Here is a 21144-nt window from a genome sequence, read left to right on the forward strand (position 1 = left end):
AAATCATCAAGTACAAGATATCAAGGACAGCAAACCTTTTGTGAAGAATTTTTTTTTTATTGTTTTAGAAAATAAAAAATACAGGTATCCCTTGCTTTTCAACATTTCAACTTACGCCACTTTGCTTTTACAAAACTTACTTAACTACCTGTTTTCACTAACCAAAAGAAATTTGAGGAGGATTTTCACTTTTATGAAAAAAGGTGAAAAGCAAAAACAGCTTTAGCATTTGTTCTGCAGGGGGCCATTATAGAGGCAGTACTCACCCCAAGCAGTGAGAGTGCTCCTTCGCTGGGAACTACGCTCAGCATCTCAACTTCAAGCCTCCAGAGCGTTGAACTGGGTCTGTGCGCATCTGTGCTTTATCTCAGTTTATTTTGTGCATCCCTTAGCAACATGTGTCCTAAGGTAATTGCTTCTTTGTTTTATGCCATTTCAGCTGATGAAAGATTTCATAGGAACACTCTACTTTCAGATAGCAGGGGAAACCTGTAGTATTTAATTTTAAAGCCAAGCACTCACTGTGCCTTCTGCAAAGTTGACTGTGTATGCCCATATGTTGAGGAACTTCCAAAATTACCAACAATATAAATCTGGAATGTTTTCTTCACCTTTATCAAGTCTCCATTTTATTAAGAATTCTATCAGTCTGCCACATTTAATACTGACATGCCTCCTCGGAAACAATCCTAGGTCTCACTCCTGTCCTTCCCTCCACTACAGTGGCCAAGAAGGGACAAATAAATCTAATGCAGATTATCCAAAACTGCATCATTTAAGTTTGTTTATGGAACAATAAGAAATGAACCCTGGTATCAGACTGGCTGTAAGTTTTTTTTTTAATGCTGGAAAAATTCCAATGCCTTTTCTGCTGCATCCATTTAGAAGAATTCAAGTATACTACCAGCTGGTCTGTTGATTCACTGGTTGATTGTGGGCAAGAGTCATTTAATGTCTCTGTACTTTGCCAGATGATATTGGCCATCTATTCTCCATTCATTGATAAAACAGTGTTTTCTGAGGCACTTTGAACCCTGCAGAAGAAAGCACTTATTCAGTACCAACCAAAAAAAAAAAAGGCAAAATAAATATGTTGTATTGGCAATTTGTTGAAAATGAGGAATTATCCAATATGACTGGAAATATGAGTCACTAAGACCATGGGCCAAGTGACAAGTTTCTGCAGATTTGCAGACTATGCCCATTTCCAGGTTTTTTTTAAAAATAAGGGAGTCGATTTTGGCAGCAAGATCATATATAAGCAGGAATTCTCAAGAAAAATCTGGGTAAAAACATGTAAGTAAGTACTTAGCATTACGTTAGATCATTAAGAAGGTGAGTTTGTAAGAAGGAAAAATAATTAAAGAACTGAGAACTTAATTATCAGAACTCATACCTGCCCAGATATTTATATTATTTTTATTTTTTATAAACCACACTCCTGTTTTAAATAGCTTTAGGGTGAAAGTAAAAACAACAACAAAAATGTACTTAAATTTTATTACTAAAAAAGCAATAGCCAGAAAGTAAAGTGATTAATACCATAAAGAAAAACCAATAGGTCAGTGGTGTGTGAGCCGAGAAAAACCAGCCTCAAGACAAAAATAAAATAAACTGTATGAGAAAATATGCCAAATAATCCAGTTTTCACATTAATTATACCAACAGATTTTTTAAGCATTAGACACCAGAATTTAAAAATCAATTTGTTTATTCATATTATATAATATTTTACGTGCTTTTTGGCCAGGTCATATGATCATATATAATTCTAAGCTCACTTGGTAACAAAAAAGGAATAAACAGCTAACTTTTAAGAAAGACCCATCCTCACTGAGTCAGAGTGAACAGAGTACTCAACCAGAAGTTAGGACACCTGAGTTCTAATTGTGGCAAATCATTTATAACATCTCTGGACAGTTTTTCATCCACAAAATGAAGAATTTGGTGATAATCACTTGAAATTTTGTTCTTCCAGATAATTAAGAAAAGGAAGATTATGGAAAATACTCATTAACTATGATGAAGGATAAATATGTAGATTTTTATACCTATGGCACTTAAATCAAAGGGATTGGGTGGATATGAGAGCAAAAATAACAGTAATCTCTACTGTCTCCATCACATCAGCGATGTGCTGAAAGACAACACCCACCTTGAAAAATGAACACTGGGGTCAAATTTTCCTACACTTTGCCAGAAAGTAAAATCACAACTAATCACTATCAAAACCTGACTGGTAGGATTCCACTGGAAGAGCATCTTTCTATTTAAAAACTTAATCAAGTTCTCCACCATTACTTTCTCCTCTGTCCTCCATCCAACTACTCTAAACCCAGGCATCAACAGAAAAAAAGAAGAAAAAGAAAAAGCATGGAACGCCTGGAAGTATAAATTTAGGGTACTTTGGATCTGACATATTAATACATTTAGATTTTTAATACTCCTTTGGTTCAAACAATGAAAATGTTCATTCATTCTGCTATATGAGTCAACATAAGTTAATAAATCTTTCCTTTCGGCCACTTGAAAATTCTTAAAACACATTCCTGTAAGTCAAGTCAGAGAGGAAGTTACTTAACTCCTAAGGAAACCAAGGCACAAAATCACTTAATGATAATTTCATTAGATTTCTGGAAAAGCTATGACTTTAATCAAAATACAAGATCATGACTCTACCTTCTACCCAAAGCTCGAGGCACTGTGCCTTGTGGATTACAAGATTACACAGAACAATGTTAACTCATCCCTTCAAGAAAATTCCAAAAATACAAGTTCCATAATGTCTATTTACAGCCAAAAGCCCTTTCTTAGTTAATATTATTAATAGACTCATCTAGAGTCATAATTCATCTGATGAGCCAGTTAATTATTAATTTTCATACATCATTTCATTTCCTTAGGCTACATTTAGCCTTTGTTACATTTTCCATTCCTTATGCCACAAGCATTTCTTACCCTGCATAGAAAACCTGATAATGAGACACGAAATGCTGGTCAGCAAACAAACTGCTCCTGGGCTGGCTTCTTATATATATACGTCTAAACCATCTAAAATAGAGTTTTTATTGATCCTTTTTATTTTTCCCCCTTTGGGTTAATGATTGTATAATTTCATTAACATTGCCTTTTCAACATCACTGCCTTGATCGCTAATAGGCCCGTGCTATTCCCATGGGTTTCTCTAGTTACAGCTCTGTAGCCACAAGAATATAGAAATGAAAAGACTATTGATAGATAATATAAGTTATTCTCATGCACGGCTGCAGTGTGAAGCACATTTTGCAATTCAATCAAGGACAGATAGAGCTGAATGTTCTTAGATCCTAGGAGTTCATTTTAATAAGCAGAATGTACCTTGTCCTAACACAGGTGACTGACTCCTCAGAAAAGATTGTATAAACAAAAACCAATCGTGTAAGTCATTTTATTGGCAACAATATAAACACAGCTATATTAGATGTCACCAATAAATCAAAATTATTCTTGTCTGCAATTTTAACAAGAGGAAAGTGCAAACATGTGCCTGTGAAGCTGGAGGATACTATAGAGGAAATGCACTGGATGCGTACAATATCATTTCTCTAAATTTAAAGTATATTAAGTAACCAGCAACAAAGTTTAGTTGATCATTTCTGTGTTTTCATAACTTTATACAATGAGACTGACAGACTCACAGACTTTACAACAGAAGTTACACAGAAACAGGGATGGAATAATTCCACATTTGGGATGTGGAGTGGAAACTTAGGTTGGTTACACCTTGTAACCAGTACATATAGACCATATAGTCACTTGGGCACTCCCAAGGTCTAATATAGGTAATTTGAGAATATTAACATATTTATTTTGAATACTAAGACGTTTATAGCTATTACTCAAGCAATATAATCACCAATAAAATGAAATCAAAGAAGTTTAGCTTTGAGTTATACCATACTTCACTTAAAAGTATGAAGACAAATCAGTGTTCCCTTCAGAAATTCAAAGACCACTCAGAAAAGATAATATAATGAACTTATGGATCCCATCTAATAGAATTCCTGACTGTTTTAATCTGTGATTACAACCCTTTGCTATCGAATTAGAGATATACACATTTTAACTTTTTTATATAAAATTTTCTCAAAAATAAAAATAATCTTCCCTAAATTTATGGAGTAAAATATCTGGCAGTGCCTTTTTAATCAAATTAGTGGCTACAATACTAAAAATGTGGGTAGTAAATATGGACAGGACACTGAGGAAAGGAAGGGAAGGGAAAGGGAGAAGAGGGACAGAAAGAAGGAGAGGAGAGTGGAGGGGAGGGGAAGGGAGTGCTAAAAAATGACCAAATCTAATGCAGGAATTTATTCTGTAGTTAGTTAATCCTAACTTAAAAATGAGAAGCAGCATTGAGAACATTCCACACGATGCTAGTGATTACAGATTTCTGGAAGAAATTCAGAACCTTCAGGAAAATACTGCTGGAGGGCATTATTAGAAGTTCAATAACCTCTCTTAGAATCTACTTTCCACACTTCAATGCATCTATGCAACTCTCATATCCCCCTAACTTACTAAATGTCACTATTTTTAGTAGCAATTACCTACAAGTGTTTCATCAACTTTGCCTCAGTCATGAACTCATCAATGAGTACAGAAAGTTCTAGAAAAATATGGCCCTACCAAAAAACAGCAACAGAGATGGGGATAGTTAGGGATTCCCTTAGTCAGCTGCAAGAAATCACACACAATGAGAACAAACTTGAAACCAAAAAGATTTTTGAGACAAACATAGGTAAGTTCAGAAAGGTAACCATGCCTTGGCCCATGCACTGGCCCAAGGTGAATACGGGCCATAAGTTCCTAGATCTATGTTTAACAAAGTAATGTGTCTAAAGCACTGTTTTTCAAATTGATGGCAATCCATTGGTGAGCCCTGAAATCAATTATTCAATGGCAAAACATTTTTTTAATGAAATAGAACCAACTAGAATAAAATAGAAGCTATCAATGTGCATCAAATATATTAATGGTTAAGAATTGTTTCCTTTTAATGATTTGTGGGTGTATATGTCTGCATATCTATATGCATATAGTGTATTCTGGGTAAGATAAAAAATATATTTTCTGGTGGGTTACAGACAAAAAAGCATAAAAGCTACTGTTATGGAAGCATTTGGACTATCTGCCTGCCCAGGTACTTACCAGGAATATCTGTAGACATAGACAGAATTAAACAACCAAAGTAAAACAAATACCGTAATACAGCCGTAATGAAGAAAAGATCTAAATGTTTGACATTTTTAGCTTTATGAAAAATAAGGCTTAAATCACACAAAGCTACACTCCTACCACTGTTATCTTTCACTTTATCTTTTATTTAGTATCAACTGATCAACTGTGCTCTACAAATATCAATTAACCAACTGACTACCAGAATCAGGATCAAAATGACTGACAATTTTATATCTTCCTGGTTGTAAAGGGTACATGACATTCCCTGGAATAAAACTTCACTTTTACAGTGATAAAGAGGGAAAGTATAAATTAACACATAACTAACTGCCTTTGAGAACTGAGTTTTTTTGAAATCTGTTCTTAATACGAGTTAACCATCAGATCCTATGAAGAGGAATTTGAAATGGAAAAACGAACACATTCCCAGTGATGTCACCACTGAATTAATTACCTGAATTGCAAAGAGTGAACAAACACCACATGGCCATGGTTCGAGACACAAAGCCTTCTTCAGAAATATAAAAGAAAAGTAACTGGCTGGAGATTTTTCTTTAAAAAAAAAAAAAAAATCTATCCTCACACAAGGAGATACACAGGTTGTAAAATATGGCAAATGAAAGTACATTCTTTGTCACCTAGTATGTATAAATAACTACTCAGCCCATGTGAATAGCTATTTGCAAAGCTAAAACTCACTATACGTTCTAAAGGATAATAAACATCTACCTATGGAAGATTCTAGAAATAAATTGAATTCAGCACTCATTAAACAAAATATTCAAATATATTAAATTATCCCTATCACTTGTGTAACTGAGTGATTTCTTTCCTTCAGTGTAGTTATTGCTTAAAAGTAACCAATGTAACTATTTTTAGCTGTTGGTAGACAGAAGTTTTATACAAGTTAAATTATGTTCAGTGACATCACTGCAGAAGTATGAATGTCCACAACAATGACTAGGCCCTTAACCAACATGACAACATATTTATTTAAAAAAAAAAAAAAAAAAACCCTACATGAATGACTCAGTCAAGTTACAGACAGAAGTGGAATCTATTGGTCATGCTGCAAAGGTTGAGAAAACATTAATCCATTTCTTCACACACAGGAATAACAAGAATTCATACATAGGCCTGGCATCTGGTTAGTTTTGTGTGTACAGTATTCAGCAGGCCTAGAAATGAAACTTCATAGATGTGGCTCAGAACTTCCGAAATAACTGACATTGAGAGAGCCTGACCTTTTTTTTTTTTTTTTTTTTTAAAGAAGTTATCTTTTTTTTTTTTTTTTAAATTTATTTATTTATTTATTTATTTTTGGCTGTGCTGGGTCTTCGTTTCTGTGCCAGGGCTTTCTCTAGTTGCGGCGAGCGGGGGCCACTCTTCATCGCGGTGCGCGGGCCTCTCACTATCGCAGCCTCTCTTGTTGCGGAGCATAGGCTCCAGACGCGCAGGCTCAGTAATTGTGGTTCACGGGCCCAGTTGTTCTGCGGCATGTGGGATCTTCCCAGACCAGGGCTCGAACCCGTGTCCCCTGCATTGGCAGGCGGATTCTCAACCACTGCACCACCAGGGAAGCCCGAGCCTGACCTTTTTATCAAGTAGCCTGGGACAGGGTCTGATCTTGCACTGTAATCCTATCTGCCCATCTGCAGTTCAGCAAGGTTTGCTGCAGCTGAAGGAATGTGTAGTTGTTCCCATTCTTGGCCTGAAGAGATCATGTCAGACAAGAATGGCCCCCACCAGCTTTCTTTACTTCAAGTCTGCTCTCAACTACTTAGAGCCTTCATGATTCCAGTTTTACAAATAAATCCCCTGATTTTGTTCCCAAAGTAGAACATGATTAGATCCTTGTTTCTGTTCATCCTACATATTGCCTTTGAGTCCACCTGAGTGGTGTTTCCCCTCCTCCCTTCTTTTGCCCTCTGTTTCCCCAAATCCAGATTCTATTCAACCTCCAGGCCCACCCCACCTTAGGCCTTCTCTGATCCTCTCTTAATCCCTCTGTCTCTGATCTATAAAATGGTGAGAATTACACTGTTGTACCTAGTTCACAGCATTACAGAATATTAAATGAGATAATGCACGTTACTTGTTTAGCACAGTGTCTGGTACATAGAAGGATCCAATAAATGTTGACTACTCCACTCTATGTACACCTCCTTTAACATTCATAACTTTCTGCATTGCCTTATAGTTATTTGCCTATGTTTCATCTTCCTGTCTAAATTCTAATTTCATTAAGTTTTAGGACTGTGTCTAAATTACCTTTGAACTCTCCCCAGCCCTTAGAGGTACACAGATTAGTTTATATTATACCTATATATTTATATTTTTCACACTACCTGTGTCATACATATTGACTTTTCATATACATTTATGCACATATATTTATATTTATATTTATCACACTGTACTGCTTACTTATACTGAAAAGCATGGTATAAATGAAATATATAATTATATATTTATATATTAATATCCTATATTTATCATTTATTGCCTGAATAAATATAGTCTAAGTAAGGTGTGACCATAAAATCATGAACCTTACGCTCTGTGCCTTGTGGAACCAGTTTAATTACAGTTGTGTGCTTCCTGGTCTATTCCTCCTAGTCTATTCCTTTCTTTATTAGAACAAAGCAGCATAAAAACTCCATCTCACTCTTCTGAGCCGGCATATTATTCTTGTCTTTACCTTGGCATACTCGTGAACAATGAGATATCCTAACTAAAAGTCACAAAACAAATACAGTCATTTCAGTACTTTCACCCAGGCGCTTCTTTGCGGGGGGCGGGGGGTGGGTGGTTGCTGTCCCTAACAGAGAGACTGCCGAATGCATTCTGGGCTGTCATGGTGGTAGCTGCTCCTCAGCATTCTCCTTGCTCACCCTAAGCTGGCTTCACTCTACAGCTTCACTCATGTTCAGTCTCCCTAATCAGACAGTCATTAGGATGGAGAATAGGGCTTCTGCTTCTGTCAGCGTTTTTCCTTAATTCTGTCATATTAAGTAACGCCTGACCAACCAATTTCTGCAAGCCAAAATGTTCCCCTAAACTTTAAAGGAGAGTCCAAATTATTTGACCTACTAAAAGGTTGTTATATCAGCGAAAGAAGCCAGACCCAAGGGTGCATATTGAATTATCCCATTTACATAAGGTATTAAAAAGACGGGCAACATTATTACATCTCTTAGAAGTTAAGGCAGTCATTACTCTTGAGGAGAACACAGTGACTGGAAGGGCTGGGGGAAGATAGTGATGAGAAGAGAGTAAGAGTGATGTTTCTGGGGTGTTGGTAATGTTCCATTTCTTAATCCAGATGCTAGTTATTCAGTTGTGCTCAGTTTGTGAAAATTCATCAAGCTTAAGATGTATGTACTTTATCAATATTTTATTTTATCTCAATAAAAATATTTTATCTCAATAAAAATTTTGGACTTTGTGTCAACTCTGCCTAAAGTAAGTGGAAAACTAGGAAAACTTGGAATTTGAGCATCTTTTAATCAAACTACATGTTAATGTCATTTCAAAGACTTTATTGTAAGTTTCATCCTCCTGGAAAGAGTAAGGCAGCATGGTTATATTGCACAGATTTCCTATGTGCCATTTATTTATGTTTTAAATTTATTTTCAGTCCTGATTGAGTCTATGAGCCAACCAAACTTTGAGAAAAGTTAAATGTTAAGTCTTGTATTTCAATCTTCCTTATAATATCCTCTACAGAAAATAATTACACAGAAAATGACTTCTCCATGGAAGAGAATGTGCACAGGATGCCACTTCCTGAATTATCTCCTTCAAGAAGTACTCCTTCTATACTCTGGAAGAACTACAAATTAACATTCCAACTCCAGAGATCAGTAACTACAATATGAGAGAGACAACACTGGAAAGAACGTCCTCAAATTAATTTACTAGCAGGAAAGAACACTCAGAGAAAAAAGACTGAGAACACTGAGCTCTCTTCTGAAATGATGGAAAGACCACTTTCTGCCATATAAATGAAGGCAGGGCTGGTACATGATCAGTTCCTCCCAAGCAAACCAACCGACCCCCCAAGTATTCAATTTCTGACAAACCCTTTACTATTAAGGAACTTGTATGGTATCGGGAACCAGAGAAAAGATGCTCTCTCAAACTGGCCTAATGTGAACCAAGGAGAGATGGAGTTACAGCAGCAATTAGATTTAACTATTCACACTGCAGGATTACTGAGTCCTCTGGGTAACAAAGGAAAGGACTTCAACTACCAACAAGGAAAGGTGTTTGAAAGTAACTGGAAAAGAAATCCCCCACTCTTCCTTTCCAAGGTAGTGTTAGGGCTAATCTGGCTGCATAGACAACTAGTGAAAACATATGAAAACTGTAAAGCATTCAAAGGACATCATTAAACTTCAACAGTTCCCAATTGCAAAAATAACATCACACTCTCCTGTCTCTAAGTGGCTTCAAACATTCATTGTGGCAGATTCTTTTTCTACAAACTTTTGCTGGTTGCACCTGTTTCACACTTCACTGTAAGCAAACTTGAAGGAGGGAGAAAAGAAGGAATGGGAAAATTTAAACCAATATAAATCAATTTTATACAAAAAAAAAAAAGTTTCCCCATTTATGTAAAAAGGGAGGTCCAGTCAGAAATGTTACAGAGAGGGAAACAGACGTCTGGCTAACTCCCAAGGCAGAAATCATGACTCATCAAAGCTTTCAGAAGGGACAGAATGAGACTCTGCATTTGTCTTGAGTTCACCTTCAGGCCAAGGAATGCTCTCTGAACTGGGAATTGGGAAACTTGAGTGTCTGCCCTGCGACTGTGACAACTGGCTCTGAGGCCCTGGGCAAAACTCCTAAAACTCTCTGGGTCTGTTTCCTCATCCGTAGGTGATCACCAAGATCCCATCATACTTGAGATTCCCTCTTTCCACAACCTAAAGGGAACTGGTCCACTGGGGGGAGCTGCAGAACATTCCTCTTCTCAAACTCCAGAGCCCCAGGCCCAAACTCTGGGGCGACGCTATGTCCAGCAAGTAGGTGGGGAGAGGGTGCAAAGCCCTCTTCTCTGCAAGAAGGGGCTGCAATTCCAGCTATCAAGTCCCTGCGTTTCCGGAAGTACCCTCCACCCCCACCCCCTGCCCTGGGTTTAGATGCTGCTGGGATGAGGGCCCAGCTGATGTCCGGGAAAGCCTAGCAAGAGGGTGAGGAATACCGGGGGGGGAGGGGGGGGTGGCTCTCCAGCAGGAAGGAGGGTTGGAGAGGTCGGGAGAGGTGCCGGGGACCCGCCGGGCGAAGGAGAAGCGTGTGGGGCAGGACAGGAGAAGGGCAGCCCTTATCTGCTCATGACCCCCCTATCTTGGCCACCGGGGATCCGAGGACCGTGCCCCTGGGCTCTCTGGCGCGGAGTGAGGGGCGGGTCCGGGGGGGCAGAGGCGACAAAGCCCTGCTGGGGACGCGCTGCTGCGACCCCGTTACTCCCTGGCCGCCTCTGCCCCTAACCCTCGGCCTTGTCCGCAAGCGAGCGCAACAAAACAAAACAAACTCGTGCAGGCTTCCTGTTGTGCAACCCAGTCCTGAGTAAGTCGGGGCCGAATGAGCGCTCGGCTGGCCCGCGGCTGGGAAGTCCAAGAGGCAGGGAGCAGCGCGCTGCCCGGCCCAATCCCGGATCCCGAGGAAGTCGCAGCCTGCTCGCCGCTCCCGGGAGCGCACGCTCCCGCCGGCCCGGAGCCCCCACCCAGCTATCGTCCTAATCCTTGTTCTTTCACTTCTTGCTTCTTAGACACCCCCAAGTCGAGGGTGCGACTCGGGAAGCCAGAAATGACCTTTCATAAAGTTTCTCCCTACAGGTACCTAATTGAATCATCCATAGGATGACAAATCCGTCAGGGCCAAGTTTTCCAGACATTTGGGTGACTTCCTCATCACCGAAGTGACTTGTCAGCTCCAGTGAGTAACTTGGAAGTGTCGCTCTGGGCAAGGTGTGTGTTTAGGAGAAAGCCGGCTGCTCACTCACGCTTTCCAGAAAGCGGCCTCGGGCGACTTCAAAATACACACAGGGTCATTTATAGGGACTGGAGTTGTGCGCAGGACAAAGTCCCCAAGACTGAGACATTTTCCAAACAGTGCTGACATTTTTGTCGGGCCCTATAAAAATGTAAACGCGAGGTGACAAACCTGGTGGGGAGTGTGCGCGTCTGAATCTGTGCATTTTGCGGCGTGGGTTTATAGTTACAGTTACAAGACCTGGCGGCTGCGAGTCGCTGGACCTGTCCCCAAGAGGAGTTAATGTACCCCCTACCGGAGGACCTCCGGAGCAATGGGGAGGGACATGGGCTTGGGTGAGGCACAGCATGGAAAACAGCCTTCGTTAGAGCTCCACAAACACGTGGAACTGGCAAAGGCAACTAAAGCCCGGTGAGCGCGAGAGACCTCATGTCAACCCATCAATTCCCACTTCTCCGAAGTTTCCCTTCAGTGGGGACTCATGGGTGGCGTGCACAACCATGCCCTTGCGTTCCGTAACTTGCCCTGATTTTGTAGCCTTCTGGACCCTATAGTTTAGAAGAAAAGCCAAAAACAAAAAAAGTCTTACTCATTAGAAAAACTTTAAAACCTTGTTGATTTCCTCTCCGTCTTCTTCAGTCGACGCTTTTAGGCAACTGACAAGAACACAGCTTGACTCCTAATTGAGAATTGCTATCTATCTCAGTAAACAGATCTTTTAGAGAATCTGGGTGTTGGAGTGCACGTACTCTTAAACCTGAGCGAACGCCACCCGCTCAGCGTGGAAACAGTTCTTAATACCTAGTTTGTATCTCTGAGCGTTGCAACTCCCCCGCATTCTCAAGCGCCCGGCTTCTCCCGTCTCTCGCCTGCGAGCAAAGTTCCTATGGCATCCACTTACCAGGTAACCGGGATTTCCACAACAAAGCCTGGCGTGCGGGTCCCTTCCCCCGGCCAGCCTGAGCGAGTGACAGCGGGCGGCCAGCGCTGGCGAGGAGAAACTTGGGGCTCCAGCCCTTCAGCGCGCTCCCCCGGCTCTGCCTCCTTCGGAAATGAAAACTCCCATCCAAGCAGGGGGACAGAGCGCGGAAACCCGGCCCAAGTGCCGTGTGTGCGCGCGCGTGTGCTAGGGCAGCGGCGGCAGGGGGAGGAGGGGGCAGAAGTGGGGTGGCTGTACCCTCAGCATCAGCTCATTCTGCCGCCCCCCCCCCGCGCGCGCGCGCATACACACACACACACACACACACACACACACACACGGAGCAAATAATATCTTTAAAAAGTTGACTTTCGACTTTGTGCCTCGCGCGTCCTGTTCATCCTCGCCCTGGGCCTGGGGGTGCGTCTGGGGGCCGGCGCGGGATGCTGGCTAATTGCTTTCGGCGGGTTCCATCCGGAGGACGCTGGTGCGAGCCTAGACGGCTGCGGGGAGGGGCAGTGGTGGCGGCCCCAGCGCTGGTGCCCGTGCGCGCCACGCTCTGGGCTGCCCTGGCGGCGCAGTGTGGACGCGGCTGCAGGGAGAGGGGAAGGGGGAAGAGGGAGGGAGGGAGGGAGGCGGCCTGGGAGGAGAGTGGATGTGTGTGCGGCCGCGAGGGCCGGCCTGTAGGCAGCTGCTTCCTGAGTGTGAGCGAGGGAGGGGGAAGGGGGGACGGGCTCGCTGGTCACCAGGCTGGCCAATTCGAAGGCCGAGCTTGTGTCTCCCTCTCTACGCGATCAAGCACATAGTCCTTCCCGTGCGCCAGGGAGTCAAAGAACTCCAGAACCGGGTAACAGCCGGGAGACACTTCACCTTCTTCTTGGGCCTTATTTATTGAACGGGTTGTTTTGTTTTTTTTTTAACATGCAAAAGCGTCAGCATTTCGACAACAGTTAATGTCAAAGCATAAGCAAGTTTAAAAAAAAACACGCAGTAGTAAAATGGAGAGAAAAACTAAAAAGTGGAAAATGGCAAAAGGGTCTTTCTAATATACAGGATTGAATGCACATAACTTGGAAAATGGATAGGTGAAGATGCCTTTGGCAACTTTTTAAAGTAAAGAATAGGCAGAAAAGAGAGGAAGGTGATGGAAGTGTTACAAGATGTAAAATTCTAAACACAGGCTGCTAGGAATGGAGGCACATTCCCTGCATATGTTGCACCTATATAGTGGACCATTCTTAAGAATCCAACATCCTCAACTTCATACCCCACCTAAGCTGTGACTCCAGCCCTTCTGCTTGGTTTGGTCAGAGCCCTCAAGAGGCTGGCCCCAGAAAGCCAACTGTTAATGGTTCCCTACATGAACTGCCACAGATGCGTGGACTTCCATCTTGGGAGTCAATGTATGTAAAGCACACAGTGTTCTCCAGTTAGACCTTTCTACAGTGAGAATATTATTCACCCTCATGAATGAAATGAATGAGGATATCTCAAGACACTTAGATTCTCACCAGTCCTTGTATTCTATTCCAGGGCTCTCACTGAACTATAAATTACCATTCAGATAGCAGATGCTGTGATCAAGATAAAAGCCCTCAAGTACACAAATGACTCACCAAAGATTGTTGACAATTTTCATTTATCTTACTTCAGAAATAATATAACTAGAGTTGGTCTGTATCCAAGGTATGCCATCACCAAAAAAGTCCAGTTTTCACAATACTTCCTCTGTCTCATTATGATCCGCTTTTCGAGATTCCCTTCAGGGAAGGCATTTTTTTCCTTTCCCAAAGACACAAACTCATCAGAATATTAATCACCAGAATATCTGTCAGCAGAAGTGGAGGGAGGGAAATAAAGTAATAAGTTCTTAAGATATGTCATTCTGTCAGTTTTCCAGTTTCTCCCTCTGTTCTTCCTCTCTTTTTAAACACAAGTATCCAAGCCCAAAATGGCAATAGAAGGGGGTTCAACCACACACAAGAAAAGAAAATACTCATAAAATGAAGCATGCAGCAACATCACAAAAACAAAGAAACCAAGTGATGGAAGTTGCCATGACTATTCCACTGTGGCTAGTTATGGCAACATGCCTGACATTCACATAAAAACTCTTCCTCATTAACTCCAGCCTTCCGGAGCAGAGCAAGATGGGAACACTGACCCTTCAATGCATCACGGGAAATTCTCTTCATCCAGATTCTTTTGTTGTACATACTGCTCCCCAGGAACAGGACAAGCCTCAATGGAGGTTGCAAAAAACCTTTCCAATGTACCTTAAATATCATTTCAAATACAATGGTTTCGATGCATGAAATTATATCCTAGGGGCTTACAGAAGCTTCCAAAACTTCCCACTTGATGGGAATAGCTGGAAGAGAAATATATAGTGTTACACCCTACTTTAATCAATGGCTCATGGAAATAAAACACCGGGAAAGTTATGAGTCATCAACCTGGATTCCCAAAATTCTCTTCACTTATAAGAGCCCAAGGGTGGGAATGCCATTTTTTTATTTAGGTGGGATTTTCACAAGCTTCTAACATTCCTAAGACATTTACCTACCACTAAATAGGTACAATGCTTTGGTTGATTTTTTTTTTTTTTTTTTTTTTTTTTTGCTAGGAAGGTAGATCTGCAATGTCCTTATATTCCATGGGATAGAGTTAAAATGCAGTGTTCCCAATACAACCGTGGATGACTCAGAATGAGATCTGTACCTCTTCTGGACTGAACTGGTCAGCATGAGTTGGGGAGGGGAGAATAATGAGATGGTGGAAAAGGAAACAGTGCAGTTCAGAAATGACACTCTCCTTTCTCCATGAGCTTTCCATCGTGCGTAGGAATGCCATGGTAGCCTTTCAGCCAGACAGATGGGAACTGCAACCCAGTTGTATCTTTCCTCTCTGGAGTCATTCGTTGCATGCATCTCCACGGCTGACTCAGGGCAGCTGACTCAGCAGACAGGGCCCTGCTGCCAGCTCAAGTCCAGTTCTCATTCATTTGAGAAATATTCAGCGAGTACCTACTCTGTCCCAGGATTGGGGGCAAAGGAATCAACACATGTAGGCATTGTACATGGGAGGATGTTACATAAAGCATTTTGCCCAGGGCCTGGGATATAGCAAACACTCAAGAAATGGTGGCTTTTTACATATATTATCTCAACAAAGCAATCATATGAGATGGCCACTGGCAGTCTCCTATTTAGGAGTAAGGAAGCTTGAAACTCAGTAAACCGTTAAGGAGAGTAGGAGACAGATCTAGGTTTGCCAGTCTAGAAGCCTCAAGTCCTTTCAACATTGCTATCCTACAAAATAACCATGCATGCTCTTTGAATGTGTATAAAATACATTGCAAGTGTATAAAGTAAAAGGCATCTTCTAATCAATGTCAGACAAGCACAACTGAGTGTGGAGGACGAAGGAATAATTTCCTACTACAGAACATGGAGTAAGTAGCTTGGCTGTTTCAGCTGGGCTTCAAAGAATGGGTAGAGAATTGATAAACAAAGGAGAACATTTCAAGAGGAGGAATCAGCATCAGAAAGGGCACAAAAACCGTAACTCCAGTGTATCTGCTCACACAAAGCTAGAATACAAAATAAGATAATTCACGATCTCAGAGCTATAGCAGTGGAACACAGTAGACCCTGGAGGGAACATCCTAACTGCAAACCTTCAGGAGAACTGTTACTTGTGTCAGTCTGAGTGATCTGACAGCATTTACAAACTTGCAAAGAACCTTGATCAGATTCCTACTCCTGTAAAGTGTCTATAGAGAGTTTTACCTCAAAAATGCAGATAAGTTGAGCTAACAGCACCAGTGATAGTATGCCTAACTATCAACACACATACACACACACACACATACACACCCAGGAGCTAGCAAGAGTCCAGTTATGTAGAAATACAGTGGAAAAAGTCAGTGTTTGCCAACTTAAAGAGGGGAGCTAAATGTGTAAGATGAAAAATTTCCATTTCACCTTCCTAAGTTAGTAATACAAATAGTGGAAAGTTATCAGTGTGTGATACCCTAATAAAACTTTTAAACTGATCTTTCTACTAATTTTGCCAAAAGTGCAGTCAGCCCAGACTCTCCTGCTTACACATCCGTGATGCAATTTTTAAAAATTATTATTTATACCCATTACGTTCATAGCATCATGCCTCTTCTCCTTTCTAAGGCCAAAACCGTAAGTCAGAGTAAAATGTATCACTCCACAAACAACTGACCAAAACGTGAAATATTTTACTTTATATAATGTCTCTCCGTCTTGTATTACTGGTAAAATCTTTCTGCCTATTTTATACAAACCCAATTGAGATGCATCTAATATTCTACAAAGGTTTATAGGATATTTCTTGACATATTACTAAAGTATATCTACAGAGTTTACCTAAATAAAAATAAATTCATAGATATACACAATGTTCCACAGGCAGCCAGTTTCCTGTGGCAGTTTCCAGTTTCACTTAATATCCAAACTGGCCACTTATATATAGTATTATAAAATTCATTACCTGATCATGATGCTATCTTATCCATAACTGCCTTCTGTAAATGCCTTATAATGGACAGAATTTACATTTCTTCATAAGCCCTTCATGGCCTAACAATAATGCTGGGCACTAGTAAGTAATTAACGCTAACTGAATGTATGAATTAATGAGGAAGCCAAAGAATGGTTTCCCTACTTGCAGAGATGGTGAATAGCACTAACTATTGTCTTTGTGAATATGCACAATCATTTCAATACTCCAAAAGAGTCTAAACACCTGTCTTTCTCTTTCTGTGCCCCCAGGCTCTTCATTGTAAACTGAAGATTAAAATATTATTTCCTATTTCTTGGGGAAGAAAATTCAGTCTCTGTGCAATGCTTAGAACCAGGAGGGTGAGCCTCTCCCTCCAATGACCAGATGATCCCTCCCTATCTGACACCCCACTACCTCCTTCACACCACTCCAAACCCGGTCATTTGCATCACACCATGAATTCTTCTCCCCAAAAATATATGTACTGGGACTTCCCTGGTGGCACAGTGGTTAAGAATCCGCCTGCCAATGCAGAGGACACGGGTTTGAGCCCTGGTCTGGGAAGATCCCACATGCCGCAGAGCACCTAAGCCAGTGCACCACAACTACTGAGCCTGCGCTCTAGAGCCCGGGCGCCGCAACTACTGAGCCCATGAGCCACAACTACTGAAGCCCACGCGCCTAGAGCCCGTGCTGGCAACAAGAGAAGCCACCGCAATGAGAAGCCCGTGCACCGCAACGAACAGTAGCCCCCGCTCACCACAACTACAGAAAGACTGCACACAGCAACGAAGACCCAATGCAGCCAAAAATAAATAAATAAAAATAAATTTATTAAAACAAAAAAAGAATGGCTTATCTCAAATTTGTAGAAAAAAATATATACATATGTACTAAATTATGGGGAGAAAAGATGGAATGAGGGTGCAAGAGAGGAAGATGAGTTTTTTGAGAGGAAATGAAGAAGGCAGGACAGCATCAGGACGTCATTGGGATAACTGAGAACAATGAATAAGTTTTGGGTATGATTAAGCTCTAAAAAAAAGTGATTCCATGGATTTTCAGACTTCTCCCCGACTCACCTCAAGTTCCAAATACCCTTGCAAGAGAGTTTGAATACGTTTGGAAATTTTCTACAAATTCTAAATCCCTATGATGCTGAACACTCAGGAGGTTTTCACATGTATAAATACTTCTATCCCCTTTTAATCCTGTAGAGAAGGGAGAAGTGTAATTTTATTGTCCATTGGATAAATAACCAATTACCCCCAAAGTAGACCTGCCCTGGGTAAGGGTGTTGACCACCTTCAGGCCGGGAACACTGTTCCAAGTTCATTATCTGCATTACCTCACTTAATTCTCACAACATCCCAATGAGGTAAGATCTAGCACAACTACTATTTTATAAATGAGGAAACAAGCAGAGAGAGGAGTGAGGTCTTCTCAGTGTCACCTAGCTCTAGGGGGAATGGCCAGGCTTCAAAGAAAAACATTCTCCCACATTAACCATTACTCTCTTACCCTTTCAGAGCAGGGAGCCCTGCTTCCACCATACATTTATTCATTCATTCACTAAGGGTGGTGTGTTATTATTTGTTCATTCACTAGGGAAGGTGGTGTGTTAGAAGGAGGATGGACTTGGGAATCAGAAAACCTAGAAATTCTAACTCCATCACTTACTGGGAGACCTTGAGCTAGTTCCTGAGCCACTGGGGACCTCAGTTCAGCTACGTGAGTTATTGCAAAGATTGAATGGGAACTGCAACACTGACCAGCACACATGTGCAATCAGGGGCTTCCTCTATTGATAAGGGACACAGTCTAACGCCTTCAGGGGAAATGACGCCAGCCCCAGCTCCAGGAATGGGCTTGATGACTCTGAGAGAAATCTCCCTCCCGTGGTCAAAGTGAATTGCTCATAAATCCATACCTAAGCCAACCAATGCATGACATACATCTGGCCATACGGATTGGTTCATTGATGAGCATGTGACCCAATCTGGGCCAATAAGATGTGAAGAGGAAAGCCCTGATCATAGGGATTGACTCAGTGATAGGCATGTGACCCAATTTAGGCTATTGAGATGTTCTCATGAGAAGTTTCTTTGGTAGCTTCTAAGGAAAGTGGCTTTAGGGAGCCACTGGAAAGGTGACCTTTCCTCTTCTATGTGTTGTGAAGAGACAGAAGTGAAGCTGTCTTCCTCTCAGCCTACAGAGAGAGCTGACACTCTGTGGAGGGCAAGGTGGAGAAGGTTGCAAAAAGCAGGGGCCAGAGCCCTGATGGAGCCACACCTGATCTCCATCTGACAGCTGGACTTTTTCATTTGTGGGAGCCAGTAGATCCCTTTTATTTTTTAATCAAATAGCTGACGACAAGTCACAGAAGTACCTACAGTGTTCTATAAGGCAGCATGGAGGGTACAAAGATAAGCAAGACAAACTTAAAGGTGCTCACTACCTAATAATTACTTAAATAGTTTTTGTGATATCATTTTAGCCTGATTATTTTTAAAACGTTATAACTCATCCTCTTTTCAAGATCCTCCTACCATATTGTCAGTATAATATTAAGCAAGAAACATTCCACTTCCCCAATAATTGCACAGCGCCCCCTTTCAGAACAGCTGGTAAACCTTTGGGGGTCAGATAGAGTAGTGTATCCATTTGGTTGTCAGACAACTGACCTGAAAAGCCAGGTCATTTCTACATGTTCTCAGTTACTGGTTAACAAATGTAGTCTCAGAACTCAGCACCTAATAGGAAATCTATGTATTCCCAAATTCCTATCGAAATTTGACTTTATCTCAGTCCCAAATAAAATAAAGCCAAGATTTTCCTGGAATTACATTCAGAAATAAAAAAGATTTGTATCCAGGCATCTCTGAGTCCCACTCACTTTTGCTGTTGTTGCTGTTGTTATTAATCCTGCCTTTGAAAGTTTCAATTCAGCCTGGAACACCCCCTTCCCGACCCCCCATGTTTTTCTGTCTTCTGCTTCGTAACCAAATTAAAACTCAGTTATAGATACCATTTGGGGTTGTTGGCATAAGCAGCAGGGGCAGAGAGTCCTTAGATTCTAGATTGAATTAAGGGCCCAGCAGTTAGACAGTTTGAGCTTGATAATAACGATGTTATCTCAGCAGGTTGCATAGGTCAGAAATATTCTTCCTATCACTGCTTTCTTTTTTTTCCAGGAAGAAGTGGACATTAAGGGGAAAGTAAGGGAATTCCCCGGCAGTCCAGTGGTTAGGACTCCGTGCTTTCACTGCCTAGGGCCCGGGTTCAATCCCTGGTTGGGGAACTAAGATCCCACAAGCCTCATGGCGAGGCCAAAAAAAAAAAAAAAAAAAAAAAGGAGAAAGTGAGAGTGGCAAGTTATAAGCCATTAGCTTAAGGCATAGTTTAAGTATGGCAATAATAACAGCTCACATTTATTAGGGGCTTATTATATGCCAGGGGCAGAGCAAAGTACTTGAGATTCTTGATCTCATTGAATCCTTACCGGTATCAGTCTAATAACTGGTAGAGGTGGGACTAGAACCCACTGCCTATGGTTCCATGGCACATGCGCTTAGCTGTAACACTGTACTGCCCCCAAAGAGTACTGCTTATTGTAAGATATTTTGCTGAGATATGTGGTAAACATAATTATATATAAACTTTAAGAACAAAATATACTGGATAAGTGGCACATGTAATGGCCTGTTGTATGATACTACGAAGTGATACTAAACTATAGTTCCTCAAAACCTACCCTGAACACTCTCCAAAGCCCCCAATCCTTTGTATCTGCTGTTGTCTACATGGAATGGCCTTTACTGTCCATTTCTCCTCCTATTCTGTGAGGCTTTCTGTTGTAGAAAGACTAATATCCCTCCCAAAATGTCCATATCCTAATCCCTGGAACCTGTGAATATGTTAGGCTACACGGCAAAGGGAATCAAGGTGCAAATGGAATTAAGGTTGCTAATAAAATAACTTCAATATAGGGAGATTATCCTGGATTATCCAGGTGGGTCCAATGTAATTATGAGCCCTTACAAGTAGAAAAGGGAGGCAGAAGAAGAGAGGTAGAGAAAGTAATGTGACGACCATAGAAGCAGGGCCAGAGAGGTACTATGCTGCTGGCTCTGAAGACGGGGGAAGGAACCATGAACCAAGGAATGTGGGCAGCCTCTAGAAGCTGGAAAAGGCAATAAAAAGGAGTCTTTCCTAGAGCAGTCAGAAAGAAACGCAGCCCTGCCAGTGAGACTCAGGTCAGACTTCTATCTTATAGAACTGTAAGATATGAATTTGAGTTATTTAAGCCACTATATTGAGGGTAACTTGTTGTAACAGCAGTAGAAAACTAATACATCTTCCAAGCTCTCTTCTCTCCTCTCACCCCAGAGCCAGGCATACCACATGCTCTAGGTCCCCAAAGAATACAGTACAGTCCTTACCAGTATTTAACACTAATTATACTACTT

The 21144-nt window shown here is 41.3% G+C and overlaps 1 protein-coding gene across 4 annotated transcripts in view; it reads right to left on the bottom strand.

The window, feature by feature from the left end:
* The window catches only part of GLIS3 (GLIS family zinc finger 3), a 507022-nt gene extending 494293 nt beyond the window's left edge, over positions 1–12729 (bottom strand). For 2 of the 4 annotated variants that reach the window (XM_082470897.1, XM_082470895.1), the window contains exon 1: positions 12122–12728. The gene's annotated coding sequence lies outside the window, so the exon portion shown is untranslated. Of the gene's footprint in view, positions 1–266; positions 1035–12121 lie in introns of all 4 variants that reach the window. The other 2 variants (XM_082470894.1, XM_082470893.1) reach the window with 2 other exon arrangements.
* Positions 12730–21144: the final 8415 nt, after the last annotated feature.

This window comes from Balaenoptera physalus (assembly GCF_965194825.1).
Source record: "Balaenoptera physalus genome assembly, chromosome: 7".
NCBI classification, from domain to species: domain Eukaryota; kingdom Metazoa; phylum Chordata; class Mammalia; order Artiodactyla; family Balaenopteridae; genus Balaenoptera; species Balaenoptera physalus.